Source organism: Canis aureus, chromosome 26 (genome assembly GCF_053574225.1).
Source record: "Canis aureus isolate CA01 chromosome 26, VMU_Caureus_v.1.0, whole genome shotgun sequence".
Classification (NCBI taxonomy): domain Eukaryota; kingdom Metazoa; phylum Chordata; class Mammalia; order Carnivora; family Canidae; genus Canis; species Canis aureus.
This window is the reverse complement of record NC_135636.1, coordinates 28,783,084-28,797,578: the sequence shown is the minus strand read 5'-3', so window position 1 is coordinate 28,797,578 and position 14,495 is coordinate 28,783,084. Positions and strand designations below refer to the sequence as shown.

General features: G+C 38.0%; 1 protein-coding gene across 14 annotated transcripts in view; it reads right to left on the bottom strand.

Annotated features, from left to right (window-relative positions):
• LOC144298224 (uncharacterized) overlaps nt 1-14,495 on the bottom strand; it is a 250,004-nt gene that overhangs the window by 234,285 nt on the left and 1,224 nt on the right. For 5 of the 14 annotated variants that reach the window (XM_077872821.1, XM_077872809.1, XM_077872810.1 and 2 more), the window contains exon 2: nt 12,423-14,489. The gene's annotated coding sequence lies outside the window, so the exon portion shown is untranslated. The remainder of the gene's footprint in view (nt 1-12,422; nt 14,490-14,495) is intronic. The other 9 variants (XM_077872812.1, XM_077872815.1, XM_077872816.1 and 6 more) reach the window with 4 other exon arrangements.

Below are 14,495 nucleotides of genomic sequence, written 5' to 3'. Positions count from 1 at the left end.
CTTTTCTGAGCTTACTTTATTATAAAACTACAGTCTGTAACACATATACAAAATATGTGTTAATCAACTGTTTATATTATTGTTAAAGCTTCCAGTAAACAGTAGGTTATTAGTAGTTAAGTATTTGAAGTCATATACACATTTCTGACTGCATAAGCAATCAGCACCCCAACACCCTGCCATGTTAAAAGGTTAACTGTGGTTGGTACTTTTGAAGTTCATATAGTTCAATAGAGAGACTGAATAATCCTTAATCAATACACTAGAGCATGTTTAGTCTTAGAGGGACTTAGCATGAAGCAGTTCTTTTTGAACATCATTCATTGTAATTAACTTTCCAGAGTAAGCAGAAGAAATAGGAGTACCAGAAACAGTAATGTAGCCAGTAAGTCATAAAAAGGGAACTTAAACATAGATCTTGGGATGCCTGGGTGGCTCAGTGGCTGAGCGTCTGCCTTCGGCTCAGGGCCTGATCCTGGAGTCCTGGGATCAAGTCCCGCATCAGGCTCCCTGTGGAGAGCCTGCTTCTCCCTCTGCCTGTGTCTCTCTCTTTCAATGTCTCTCATGAATAAATAAAAATCTTTAAAAAAAACAAAACATAGATCTCCTAATTCCACATATAACACTTATGTATCATGACATTAATCTTGAGGATAACATCTTTTTGAGATTCCAGATGATCTATGATAATCATTGAACTCATAATTTTAAAAAATCAACCAGGAACACTGATAAGAACTCAGAAGATAGCAATGCTCTAGCATTCCATCTTATTTCTCTCATTTTGGGGAGAGTAGCATCTGTGACACCCCAAACTAAATCTGATACCTCAAAGAAAATGGCCTAAATAGTTAGGGTTTTATTCTTCTCAAATATCTGAGAGGTTTTTGTTTTCTAATTTCCTCTAGGATTTCTTGATAAAGAAAATTTATAATGCATTTTATGTAACAGGTCTGAATAGACCCTAAATCTTTTCTCCTTTCTCTCTGATATTTTATTTTTTTTAATTTTTTATTTAAAAAAATTTTTTTAAATTTTTATTTATGATAGTCACAGAGAGAGAGAGAGAGAGGCAGAGACACAGGCAGAGGGAGAAGCAGGCTCCATGCACCGGGAGCCCGACGTGGGATTCGATCCTGGGTCTCCAGGATCACGCCCCGGGCCAAAGGCAGGCCACCCAGGGATCCCTCTCTCTGATATTTTAAATGATTATCAAGGTAATAGAAGGTGTGTAGCTAAAAAAAACATGCGTAACTACAAGACTCAGAACAAAACAAAGGTTTTTTTGTTTTTTTTTAAGATTTTATTTATTTTAGGAATGCCTGGGTGGCTCAGTGGTTGAGCACCTGCCTTTGGTCCAGGCTGTGATCCTGGAGTCCCAGGATCGAGTCCCACATTGGGGTCCCTGCATGCAGCCTGCTTCTCTCTCTGCCAGTCTCTGCCTCTCTCTCTGTATCTCTCATGAATAAATAAATAAAATCTTTTAAAAATTTATTTATTTATTTATTTGAGAGAGAGAGAGAGTGCACATGCACAAGTGGTAGGGAGGGGCAGAGGGAGGAGAAGCAGACTCCCTGCTGACCAGGGAACCCAATGCAGGGTTGGATCCCAGGACCCTGAGATCATGACCTAAGCTGAAGACAGATGCGTAGCCGGTTAAGCCACTGAGACACCGTTAATCACCAAGATTTTTTTATCTTCAACTCTTGTGTTAAGAAATTTCATGATGATGTGCCATAGTGGCTTTGGTTTTGGGTTTTTCCCTACATTATGCTGGTACTTAGCAAGTTCTGTCAATCTGGCAACTCATGTCCTTCAGTTATCAGAGATCTTCTTGTAATTTCTTTGATAATTTTCTTCCCTGCACTTCTTTGTTTCTAGAGCTCCTATTAGCCTCATGACCCTATGAATTCATCTTTCAATTATCTTTTCTCTCTTATTTTCCACTTCTGTCTGTTCTCTTTTCCAGGAGACTCCTCAATTTTATATATTAATACTACTTTGAATTGTTTATTTTTGCTATAATAATTTAATTTCCCAGTCTATTACTCTGCTTGCTCTTTTTTGGAACATCCTGCTTTTGCTTTCTGGACACACTATCTTATAATTATCTCTCAGAGGATGCTTATTATTTTTAAAAATATATTCTTCTGCTCTCTACATTGTCTCTGCTATCTTCTGAGTTTCTGTTTTTTCTCTTCCATTTCTATTTGATGCTGTCTTTCTTGGTGAAGGTTTATCTCAACTATCTGAATGGTGATCCTTTGCTGTCCCTTCATATTTAAGAGTCACTACAAAGATATTTGGAAGCTCACTGTTAATAGGAAAAGTTTGTCAGTTGGTGGGCATTATTGTAGGATGATAAAGTGAGGACCTATTTGTTATGTTGGGGAATCCTCAAGTATCAGTATCTATAGATCTTCATTCTGGATTTATTCATTTTAAGTTTCTCTCAAAATTAAATCTCTACCCTCCTGCCTAGAGAATATAAGCTTTGCTGTCAGTATTCCTGTAGTGAAATAGATTTAGCAATAGGGTTTAGCAAGGCTCATCATTCAGCATATAGAAATTCATCTGATCTCTGTCTTCAGATTATAGCTTCCCCAGCTATAATCATTAGTAGTGCCTTAGTCTGGAGCTTCTCTAGTTCATTTTTTTCACAGAATAAACCCCAGGGTTTTGCCAAAGAAATGGAGGGGTAGTGCTTAACTGAACAGGATGAGGAAAGGACCTGGTAATTTAACTTCTTATATAAACCTTCAATCTCTCTCTTTTCTGCCCCTCACATATCTCTGCTGCTGTGATATTTGCTCCTTCCAATTCTTGACAATCTAGTGCTCTGCAATATGAGCCTGCTTACCTATCATTAGTAAATATCTCTCAAGCATTTGGAATCTAGTTTTATTTTTTTTTCAAAGATTTTATTTATTTATTCATGAGACACACACACAGAGAAGCAGGCTCCATGCAGGGAGCCCGATACAGAACTTGATCCCAGAGATCTGGGATCAATGCCCTAAGCCAAAGGCAGACACTCAACTGCCAAGCCACCCAGGCGTCCCTGGAATCTAGTTTTCTTAGCTCAACTTTCCATCTTCCAAAAAACTGTTAATATTGCTTATCTGCTACTATCTTTATTATTCTTGTGGACTTTATCTTTGTGGGTTGACAACTTTAAAAATATTAATTTACTGTAGTTTTAGTGATTTGAGAATAGGGATGAATAGATGTATTTAATCTGTCCATGTGTAATGAGAATTGTCAAGCTGTCAAGATGCTCACTCTTTTGCTTCCATAAAAAATGTCAGAACCAGAAAATTCAGATATAAAATTCTGTGCTCATGAGACTGATGTGGAAAAAGCATATGTCTGAGAATTGTAGTACCTACTTTCAAGTGCTGTTATAGTCATTAATTGGTTGATTTATGTTAGGAAGTTAAATTTTCTGTTTCATTATCTGTAAAGTAGTGACAATTATCCCTACACAGCCAACCATACTTGTGATGACCAAGTAAGATAATTGACATAAATGTACAAATACACAATAAACAACTATCATTTATTGTTAACTATATTACTGATATCTATATTCAAATATATTTTGAGAGGCAGTGTAACAGAGTAGAAAGACTATGAGCTTCAGTCATACAGATCTGTTTATCATTGTATGATTTTGCATAAATGACTTAACCTCTCTGAGCTTCATTTTCCCTGTTTATAAAATAAGTACTATATTATTAACCCAATAAGGCTTTTGTGAAGATTAAATGAGATCTTACATGTAACAAAACTGCTCCAGAGACTGGATGCTTAGTAGCTACTCGACAGATGTTACCCTTATATCTCCCTAATTTGTGACCAGCTTTCTTATGCTCACATGAAAATCCTGAGCTTCTATTTCCTCAATAAATGCTAAACAACATTGGTAATTAGCATCTTAGGTCTTCAATAGTCCTCATAAAGGCTGTTTATTTGTTGTGTTCCTGGAACTAAATTATAAGGTGAGCAGCCCAAATTGTAAGAGTTCAGTATACATATCCTTTCAAGTGGTACAAAGTTATTGCTGAGGCATCTTTAGGAATATTTTGTTACAAAATAGGATGCGAAAACTTGTGATGAATATTAAAAGAGATCAGGGACACTGGAATACTGGAAAGACTACTGTTGAAAAAATTATCTTTAGAGTCAGTGGTTTTGTTTTATTTTTTCTGTTTGGTCCTCACACAAACCCAGAAGCCAAGCAGGCTTTATTTTCCTGTTTAAAGATGAAGAAATCAAGGCACAAGTTAAAAAGCCACTTGCACAAGATTCACTGGTCATTGGGTAACAACTAAGAATAATCTTGGTCTTTTGACTTCCTGCTCAGTGCTCTATTTCTTTTTAATAACATAAATTTTGCAGTGTTAGCCTTTAAAAAAAAAAAGATTTGATTGATTGGTTTGATAGAGAGAGAGAAAGAGAGCATGTGCACAAGCATGGGGAATGGCAGACAGAATGGAAAAGCAGGCTCTCCTCCAAGCAGGGAGCCAGATACAGGGCTCAATCCCAGGACTCTGGGATCATGACTTAAGCTGAAGTAGATGCATAACCGACTGAGCCACCCAGGTGCCTCAATGTTAACCATTTTTAAGTGTACAGTTAAGTACGTTCACATTGTTGTACAACCAGTCTCCAGAACTCTTTTCCTCTTGCAAAACTGAAACTCTACTCCCATTAAACAACTCTCTATCCTTCTTCCCCCAGCCCCAGGCAACCATCATTCTACTTTCTGTTTCTATGAGAGTGACTATTCTAGGTACTCATATAAATGGAAGCATATAGTATGTCTTTTTGTGACTGGCTTATTTAGCATAATGCCCTCAAGGTTCATCCATGTTGCAATATGTGTCAGAACTGCCTTCCTTTTTAAAACACATTTTGTTTTTCCATCCATCTACCAACAGACTCTCGGGGTTGCTTCCACTCTTGACTATTGTGAATAATGCTGTTATAAACATGGGTGTTTAAAATCTCTTTGAAATTCTCCTTTCAACTCTTTCGGGTATGCACCCAGAAGTGGAACTGTTAGATGATATGATGATATGGTCATTTTAATTTTTTGAGGGACATCATACTGTTTTGAAGAACAGCTATGTATAGCAGCTGCACCATTTTACATTATTGCACAAAGGTTCCAATTTCTCTACATCCTAACACTTGTCCTTTTCTGTTTTTTGTTTTGCTTTGTTTTTTATAATAGCTATCCTAATGGGTGTGAGATGGTCTCACTCTGTAATTATCTGCAGAGTTTTGTAGTCTTCTGAGATGACGTGACACTGGATAACATCACCAACAACTTACAGCATTAAAATCCTACCAGATTTAAGACACTACTATAGGATGCAACAGTACACAAAGTCCCTGCTCTCAAGGATTTTACAATCTAGCTGGAAAGAAAGGATATATGCACTTAAAAATAAATAAAAATGCAAGATAGAATAGTCTAAATAATATAGACTCAGTTGAAAGAGCATGCAACTCTTGATCTCAAGATAGTGAGTTTGAGACCCACACTCGGTTAGAAATTGCTTAAAAAAATAAAATTAGGGGATCCCTGGGTGGCGCAGCGGTTTGGCGCCTGCCTTTGGCCCAGGGTGCAATCCTGGAGACCCGGGATCGAATCCCACGTCGGGCTCCCGGTGCATGGAGCCTGCTTCTCCCTCTGCCTGTGTCTCTGCCTCTCTCTCTCTCACTGTGTGCCTATCATAAATAAATAAAAAAAATTTTAAAAAATAAATAAATAAAATTAAACTCTTTAAATAATATATGCTATATAAAATTACAGCAGAGCATGATTAGAAAAGGCTTTAAAGAGCAGGTGGCAACTCAGACATTTTTTTAAAAGATTTTATTTATTTATTCATGAGAGACAGAGAGAGAGGCAGAGACACAGGCAGAGAGAGAAGCAGGCTCCATGCAGGGAGCCCAATGTGGGACTCGATCCCGGGTCTCCAGGATCATGCCCTGGGCTGCACGCAGATGCTCAACTGCTGAGCCACCCAGGCGTCCCTCTTAAACATTTTTTTAAAGATTTTATTTATTTATTCATGAGAGAGAGAGCACGGCAGAGACACAGGCAGAGGGAGAAGCAGGCCCCATGCAGGGAGGGTCTCCAGGATCAGGCCCTGGGCTGAAGGTGGCACTAAACCCCTGAGCCACCCGGGCTGCCCCCCTCATAAACATTTTTATTTTTATTTATTTTTTATTTTTATTTTTTCTCATAAACATTTTTAAAGGGAAGGTTTAAGTTATCCAAGAGAAGAGAGGAGGAAATTAACTTTTAAATTTCATTTATTAATTCATACATTCTTTCTTTTTTTTTTCATACATTCTTTCAATAAATTATTGTGCTTCCTATAAGTGCTAGACACTGTGCCACATATTGGGGTTACAAAATCTCTCAAGAGCAAGAAAGTAAGATATGCAATGAGTAATGAAAATTCAAGGTGCTGAGTGTATACATAGTGTACTGAGTCAGTCCTTTCTAAGAGCCAGCTGATATGTCAAGAAGACTGATAATCTCCTTTATGGTGACTCACAAAGAGAGTGTGTAAAGCACATTTCTTTCCAGACTATGCTCATACCCAAGTGTTTCAAATAGAATACAGTTGAGAAGTTCCCATTTTCCCTTCGGAAGGAGATTATGTTTAAGAAACTAAAGCTCTTGCAAGCTAGTTATTAGCACTCATACTTATCACTCCATATGGGTCCTTTCATTCACAAACATGTCTGAGGCATTGAGGAAGCAAGGAAAGATGAATAAGACATAGATCCTGCCCTCCATGATTTCAAAGATAGCTACAATATATAAGGACTGTAGTAATGAGAGAAGATAAGTAGAAAATAAGAAATTGCTTTTACCCTCTAGAGAAGTCATGAGCTTCTTTCATCTTTTTGAAAAGATTTATTTATTTATTTTAGAGAGAGAAAGACAGAGAGAGAACAGGGGAGATAAGGGAGGCAGGGGAGCCAGAGAAGCTGGGGAAGCTGGGGGAGCTAGAGGAGGGGCAGAGGGAGAGAAACAGACTCCCTGCTGAGTGGGGAGCCTGACTATAGGCGTGATCTCAAGACCCTGAGATCACAACTGGAGCTGAAATCAAGAGTTGGACACTCAACAAACCATATATTGGGACACCCCAATAAGCTGCTTATTTTTTTTTCAGATTTTATTTATTTATTCATGAAAGACACAAAGAGAGAGGCAGAGACATAGGCGGAGGTAGAGGCAGGCTCCCTCTGGGAAGCCTGATGCAGGACTCAATCCCAGGACCCTAGGATCGGGACCTGAGCCAAAGGCGGATGCTCAACCACTGAGTCACCCAGGTGCCCTAAGCTTCTTTTTAAAAGTAACATCTAGGGGTATCTGAGTGGCTCAGTCGACTGGGTGTCTGCCTTCAGCTCCAGTCGTGGTCCCAGGGTAATGGGATCTAGCCCCGCATCAGGCTCCTACTCAGCAAGTGGGGGGGTCAGCTTCTCCCTCTCCCTCTGCCCTGCTCCTGGACTCTTGCTCTCTCTCTCTCTATCTTGCTCTTTCTCTCAAGTAAATAAATAAAATCTTAAAAAAAAAAAGTAACATCTAAGCTAGATCTTAAAGGATGGCAGGAGCTCACTGGGAAGAGGAATGGACATTCCAGCCAGAGGAGCAGCATGTTCAGGAGATAATAAGTAATTTAGTGTGGCTGGAACTTATAACACATGATAGGGAATAGCAAGAAAGGTAGAGACAGAGAGTGGAGTAGTAGAAGAGCTGGAGAGGTAGACTGTAGATAGCTATTAATCTGAAGGTAACAGAGAATTAATTGATGTTTAAGCAGGGAAGCAATAAGATGGAATTTTAAAAAATAAAAGTACAGGCTAGATGGAGGATGAACTGGAGTCAAAGAGAACCAAGAAGGAGACATCAAAGGCCGTCAGTTGGTTAACCAAAATAGAGTCTTACAGACACTTGTGGTAAAGCACTAGAGTTCAAGATCTCATATTTGGTCTTCAAGCCCAGAAACCTAATATTTTTAAAAAGATTTTATTCATTCATTTGAGGCAGAGAGAAAGAGCATAAGCAGTAGGGAGGCGCAGAGGAAGGAGAAGCAAACCCCCTGCTGAGCAAGGAGCCCAATGTGGGGCTCAATCCCAGGACCCTGGGATCACAACCTGAGCTAAAAGCAGATGCTTAACCACTGAGCCACCCAGGTGCCCCAGAAATCTGATTTTCCTAATGCATCTCTCATGGAAGAAATACTTGAGGACTGACTCACAATAACCAAGTTCACAAGAAAATGTCGTATAAATGTAATTCTAATTTACTAATATTCATTTATTCATCAAATAGAACAAATCTACTTTGTATTAAGCAATGTCCTAGGTTGTAGGGACACAAATGTGATTAACAATTTCCTGCCCTCACAGAGTTAAATTCTAGCATGGAATATATTTTCTCGGTGACTAGAATATTTACGTTTGCTATCCAGAGCAATTCATTACGGAAATTTAAGTTGATAATCAAAATATTGTTTGGTGAATGACCAGAAAATAAAGAGTCAGATGATTTTAAAATCCATTTCATTCCAGCCACAGGTAAGCCTAAGAAAGTATTTGTGCTCTAGAACAAGTGTGCCTTATAATGGCTAGCTTAACAATATTTTTTGGATTTATGATTTCTCTATCCTGAACATTGCTGGAGGAAAACAAGCATGGCCATCAAATATACTACAAAAGTGTAGTAAATCAAACAGCATGGTACTGGCACAAAAACAGACACATAGGTCAATGAAACAGAATAGGAAGCCCAGAAATAAACTCATGCTTATATGGTCAATTAGTCTTCAACAAAGGATGCAAGAATATACAATGGAAAAAACACAAGTCTCTTCAACAAATGATGCTGGGAAAACTGGACAGCTACATGCAAAAAAAATGAAATTGGACCACTTTCTTACACCATACACAAAAATATACTCAAAATGGATTAAAGTCCTAAGTGTGAGACCTAAAACCATAAAACTCCTAGAAGAAAACATAGGCAGTAATTTCTTTAACAATGACCACAGAAACATTTTTCTAAGTATTCAGATGAGGGAAACAAAAGCAAAATTAAACTATGGAGACTAAACCAAAATAAAAAGGTTTTGCACAGTGAAGGAAACCATCAACAAAATGGCAAGAAAACCTACTGAATGGGAGAAGATATTTGCAAATAATATATCCTATAAAGCATTAATATCCAAAATACATAAAGAACTTATACAACTCAACACCAAAAAAAAAAAAAAAAACAACAACAACAACAAATAATCTGATTTAAAAATGAGCAGAGTGGGGCACCTGGGTGGCTCAGTCAGTTAAGCATCCAACTCTTGATTTTGGCTCAGGTCCAGATCTCACGGTCGTGTGAGATCAAGCCCTGCATCGGGCTCCATGATAGATGTGCAGCCTGCTTAAGATTCTATCTCTCCCTCTGCCCTTCCCACCCCTTAAAAAAAAATGAGCAGAGGAGCTGAACAGACATTTTTCCAAAGACAAATGACCAACAGACATATGAAAAGATGCTCAACATCACTAATTATCAGGGAAATGCAAATCAAAACCACAAAGAAGTATCACCTTACATCTTCCAGAATAGCTAGAATTAAAAACACAAGAAACAACAAGTATTGGTGAAGATATAAAGAAAAAGGAACTGGGGCACCTGGGTGGCTCAGTGTTTGAGCATCTGCCTTTGGCTCAGGTCATGATCCCGGGGTCTTGGGATCAAGTCCTGCATTAGGCTCCCCGCAGGAAGCCTGCTTCTCCCTCTGCCTATGTCTCTGCCTGCCTCTCTCTCTGTGTCTGTCATGAATAAATAAAAAAATCTTAAAAAAAAAAAAAGAAAAAGAAAAAGGAACCTTGTGCACTGTTAGTGAGAATACAAATTGGTACAGCTGCTGTAGAAAACAATATTAAAATATTGATATATTAAATATTAGTATTAAATATTAAAAAAGAATTATCACTTGATCCAGTAATTTCACCACTAGGTATTTACCTAAAGAAAACAAAAATACAAATTCCAAAAGTTATAGGCACCCATATGTTTACTGCAATATTACTTATAACAGCCAAGCTATGGAAGCAGCTCAAGTGTCCATCCATACATGAATGGAAAAAAAAAAAAGATGTGGTATTTATCTGGAATTAAAATACATAAAGTTATGAATCAAACTAAAAAAATGACATGGTATATACAATGGAATAGTAGCCATAGAAAGGAATGAGATCTTGCTGTTTGCAAGAACATGGTTGGCCGTAGAGGTTATAATGCCAAATGAAATAAGTCAGACAAAGACATATACCACATGATTTCACTCATATGTGAAATTTAAGAAACTAAATGAAATAACAAAAAAAAATGAGACAAAAAACCAAACTCTTAAATACAGAGGACAAACTGGTGGGTGGGGGTGGTAAACAGGTAAAATAGATAAAAGGGATTAAGAGTACACTTATCATGATGAGCACTGAGTTATGTATAGAATTGTCAAATTATTACATTGTACACCTGAAACTAACATAACACTTTATATTAATTATACTTCAATAACAATAATAAAAAAGATTATTTCTCCTTTGTACGAAAAGAAGAAAAAAACCCAATCCAATCCAATCCAAGCAGAGTCTTCTCTTTCTAGGTTCCAGGTAAACCATTTCAATTCTAATACACTTTTTCAGACATATTGTAATATAATTGGTTTTAATTATGTTAGATTCAGTAATTTTTTTTTACCATATATGACTAAATAAAGGCTCCAACTTCAACTACACCAAGTAAGCAATTACATTAAAAATTTAACACTGGGCAGCCCTGGTGGCGCAGCGATTTAGCACCGCCTGCAGCCAGGCGTGTGATCCTGGAGACCTGGGATTGAGTCCCACGTTGGGCTCCCTGCATGGAACCTGCTTCTCCCTCTGCCTGTGTCTCTGCCTCTCTCTTTCTTTATCTCTCATTAATAAATAAATAAAAATTTTTAAAAAAATTAACACTATTGGACTTTCATCCATTAATTCAACAAATTATCAAGGAATTTATATACATTCTAGAAGTGAAGTGAGATTATGAAAATCACAAGTAAACAATTGACCAATAAATTAGACAAATTGTGTTAAGTGTAATGAAGGAAAAGGTCAAGAGGAAAATGTTGTAGTATCCAAGAAAGACCTGATAGTCACCTAGACCAAAATAGTGTGGCAGTGGAGATAGAAAGAAGTGGTTGGATTTGAGATTTATTTTGGACACATAATCAACCAGACTTGATAATGAACTGGAGGAAGAAGGTGAGGAAAAGGAAGGAATCAAGTCGACCCCTAGGTTTCTGACTTCAGCAACTGAGTAGACAGCAGTGCCCTTAATTTATGAGATGAGGAAGACGTGCAGTAAGAAATATGCAGAATTCTGTTTTAAATACAGTGACTTTGAGATTTCTATAAGATAAGCAAATGTAGAAAAGTAGGTACTTGGATACGTGAGGCCGGAACTCAGTGGAGAGGTTTGGGTTGGAAATATAATTTGGGAATCATTAATATAACGACAGTATATAGAGACAGTATTTTCATTATATTATAGCCTGGTCAAATTGCTTAGAATTGGTGATTCCTAAATCTCAGTGACATATTATCTCATATGTCATTTTTACATATGGCTAAATAATTAAGAATTCATTCCTACTAATTTAGTTCCTAAAGGTTAACTCTATTTAAGGCTTCTTTAGTGGGAGCCTCACTATGCCTTCTGCCTACTATATCAATCTAAAGGTTAATTTAATTTCAGAGTTACCAGATGCTTCATTAATATCTCAGTGACTTTTCTCTTTCTTCACCAAAGCCAACCCTTAAAAGATCCCACATAATGGAGTACCAACAGATGAAAGGGCTGCATAGGTTTGGACTTCTATGCAGATTAGAATATCTTATGTTCTCGAGGCACCTGGGTGGCTCAGTGGGTGAGCATCTGCCTTCAGCTCAGGTCGTGATCCCAGAATCCTGGGATTGAGTCCAGCATTGGGCTCCCTGTGAGAAGCCTGCTTCTCCCTCTGCCTATGTCTTTGCCTCTCTCTGTGTGTCTCTCATGAATAAATAAATAAAATCTTTAAAAAAATAATATTTTATGTTCTCTGTAAATTAAGTATCACTACAAGGATATATGGGCTTGCCTACCAAGTAGAAAGAGTACTGGACTAAGAATCATGAGATCTAGGTTCCAGTTCAATACTATCACCACTATTTAATTTTATTTAATTCATAGCCTATATAGGCCTGCTATTTTATTGGTCAAGAGAAGAAACTATGGATTATTTTAAAGCCCATGAAAACATAAAATTTAGTATATTCTTCTGTAAAGAATTATCATTACTTACTATTGAGCAGCGGAAGATCTGGAGTGGTGCTGAGCATCAAGAATAGCCCCAAATGAAGATTCCAATAGTTTATTTCTGGATTTCTTACCATTTTTGTGGATTCTATAACTTGCCTTCTGTATGTATTAAACAGAAAAATCATAATGATTCTCTCACTGTAATGAGAAGAAAATTAATAGATGACTATGTATTTTGCAGAAGTTCCTAATGAAAGAGGTTAGGAAGATACAAATGATTGTGTTGATGTTCTTATTAGTTTAGTCTAAGTAAAACTATCTCTTGGAAAATCTAGAAAAACTTAGCTATCAAAGCTTTGTAATTTTTGCCAGCTTCCCAGGGGATCTTGGCTTTCCTGGAAAACAAACTACTACCTTGGGGGATGTCTAAAATCTTTGAAGAGTCTCTTGCAAGTAGCCAGTTCAGGGAGGTCAGACCTGGGACCATGCTGTAAAGGAAAAGCTTTTGCAGAAAAGTGACCAAGACTATTTACTAAGCATAATAGCATTTCTCAAACAGGAAGCAGAGGTACTATAAGGCCACATTAAGATTTTTTGTGTCTGGGGCAGCCTGGGTGGCTCAGCGGTTTAGCGCCACCTTCAGTCCAGGTCCTGATCCTGGAGACTAGGAATCGAGTCCCAGGTCTGGCGCCCGGCATGAAGCCTGCTTCTCCCTCTGCCTGTGTCTCTGCCTCTCTCTGTCTGTGTCTCTCGTGGATAAATAAAATCTTAAAAAAAAAAAAAAAAAAGGTTTTTTGTGTCTTTGTGTGAGCTGAATAACGTAAGGGTGATTTCCTATGAGCTCCTCTCCACTTTGATTTGTTCTCATCTCCTTTTGTTTCTCCCCATTTCATTTGTCTATGCTTTGTTTTAGTCTTCATTTTTCTAGTTGAACAGGCTTTTCAGAACCTGAGAAATAGGCCACACTATTTCTCTAAGATTTCCCCAAAGTGATTTAGGGATTCTCATGCCCCTCAAATTTGTTACCTCTCAAAGACCCAAGATATAAATGGTATACACCAGTGACTCTCAAACATGGGTGATATGGTAATGTCTGGAGACATATTTGATTGTCAAAATGAGGGTAAGGTGCCACTGACATGATAGGCCAAGGATGCTGCTAAACATCCTAAAAGGCATAAAATAGCCCCCAACAACAAAGAATTAACTGGCCCCAAATGTCAATAATGCTGCTGTTGAGAAACCCAGGTATAAACAGATATCAATAGCCGAAGATTACTGAGGAGGCACTAGAGCCTCCTTAGGGATGCAAACTCTCAAGGTGATAAAGTGGCAGACACTGACATCAGAATTGTCTGGAGTTAGATGCCCAAAACAAGGTTCCTTGTTTTGCTAGCTGTATGATTTTAGACTAATTACTCCACACCATGAAAGCACAGTTTCCTCATTTAGAAAAAGGGGCAATAAAGTATTCTCATAACCTGTAAATTCCTTGGAGGCAGGGACCTAATTTTACCTGCCATGCTTAGATTAGGGACTAGTATCTAATGGGGAGTACTAAATATCTGTGGATTGTCTCACATAGCTGTTTTGAGGCCTAAAGCATAGCACATTTTTAGGTCATATGAAGCACAGTGAAAAGGAGAAAAACAGCCTCTGATAATGGGAATTAGGCTGGTACCATCAACTGGTAGGTGTTGCCTGTTGATCATAAACAATTTCATGCAACACCAACATCAAAGACACTGACCAGGATGGATTAAGACAAAACCACCACTCCATAATCATGTCTGAATACAAACAAACAAAGAACCGTGTCCCAATCACATGCACATAAAACAAATTTCTTCCTTCCTAGCTAACATGAGGTACTGCTGTTTCATAATCAATCATAGCTTTAGCTTGGTTCTTGTCCTTTTGTAGATAAGAATCAAAGGGGCACCTGGGTGGGGCAGGTGATAAAGCCTGACTCTCGATTTCCACTCAGGTCATGATCTCAGAGTCCTGAAATGGATCTAGGCATCAGGCTGTGCACTCAGCGGAGTCTGCTTCTTTCTTTCTGCTCCTCCTCCATGCTCGCCCGCTCAGTCTCTCTCTAAAATAAATAAATCTTTAA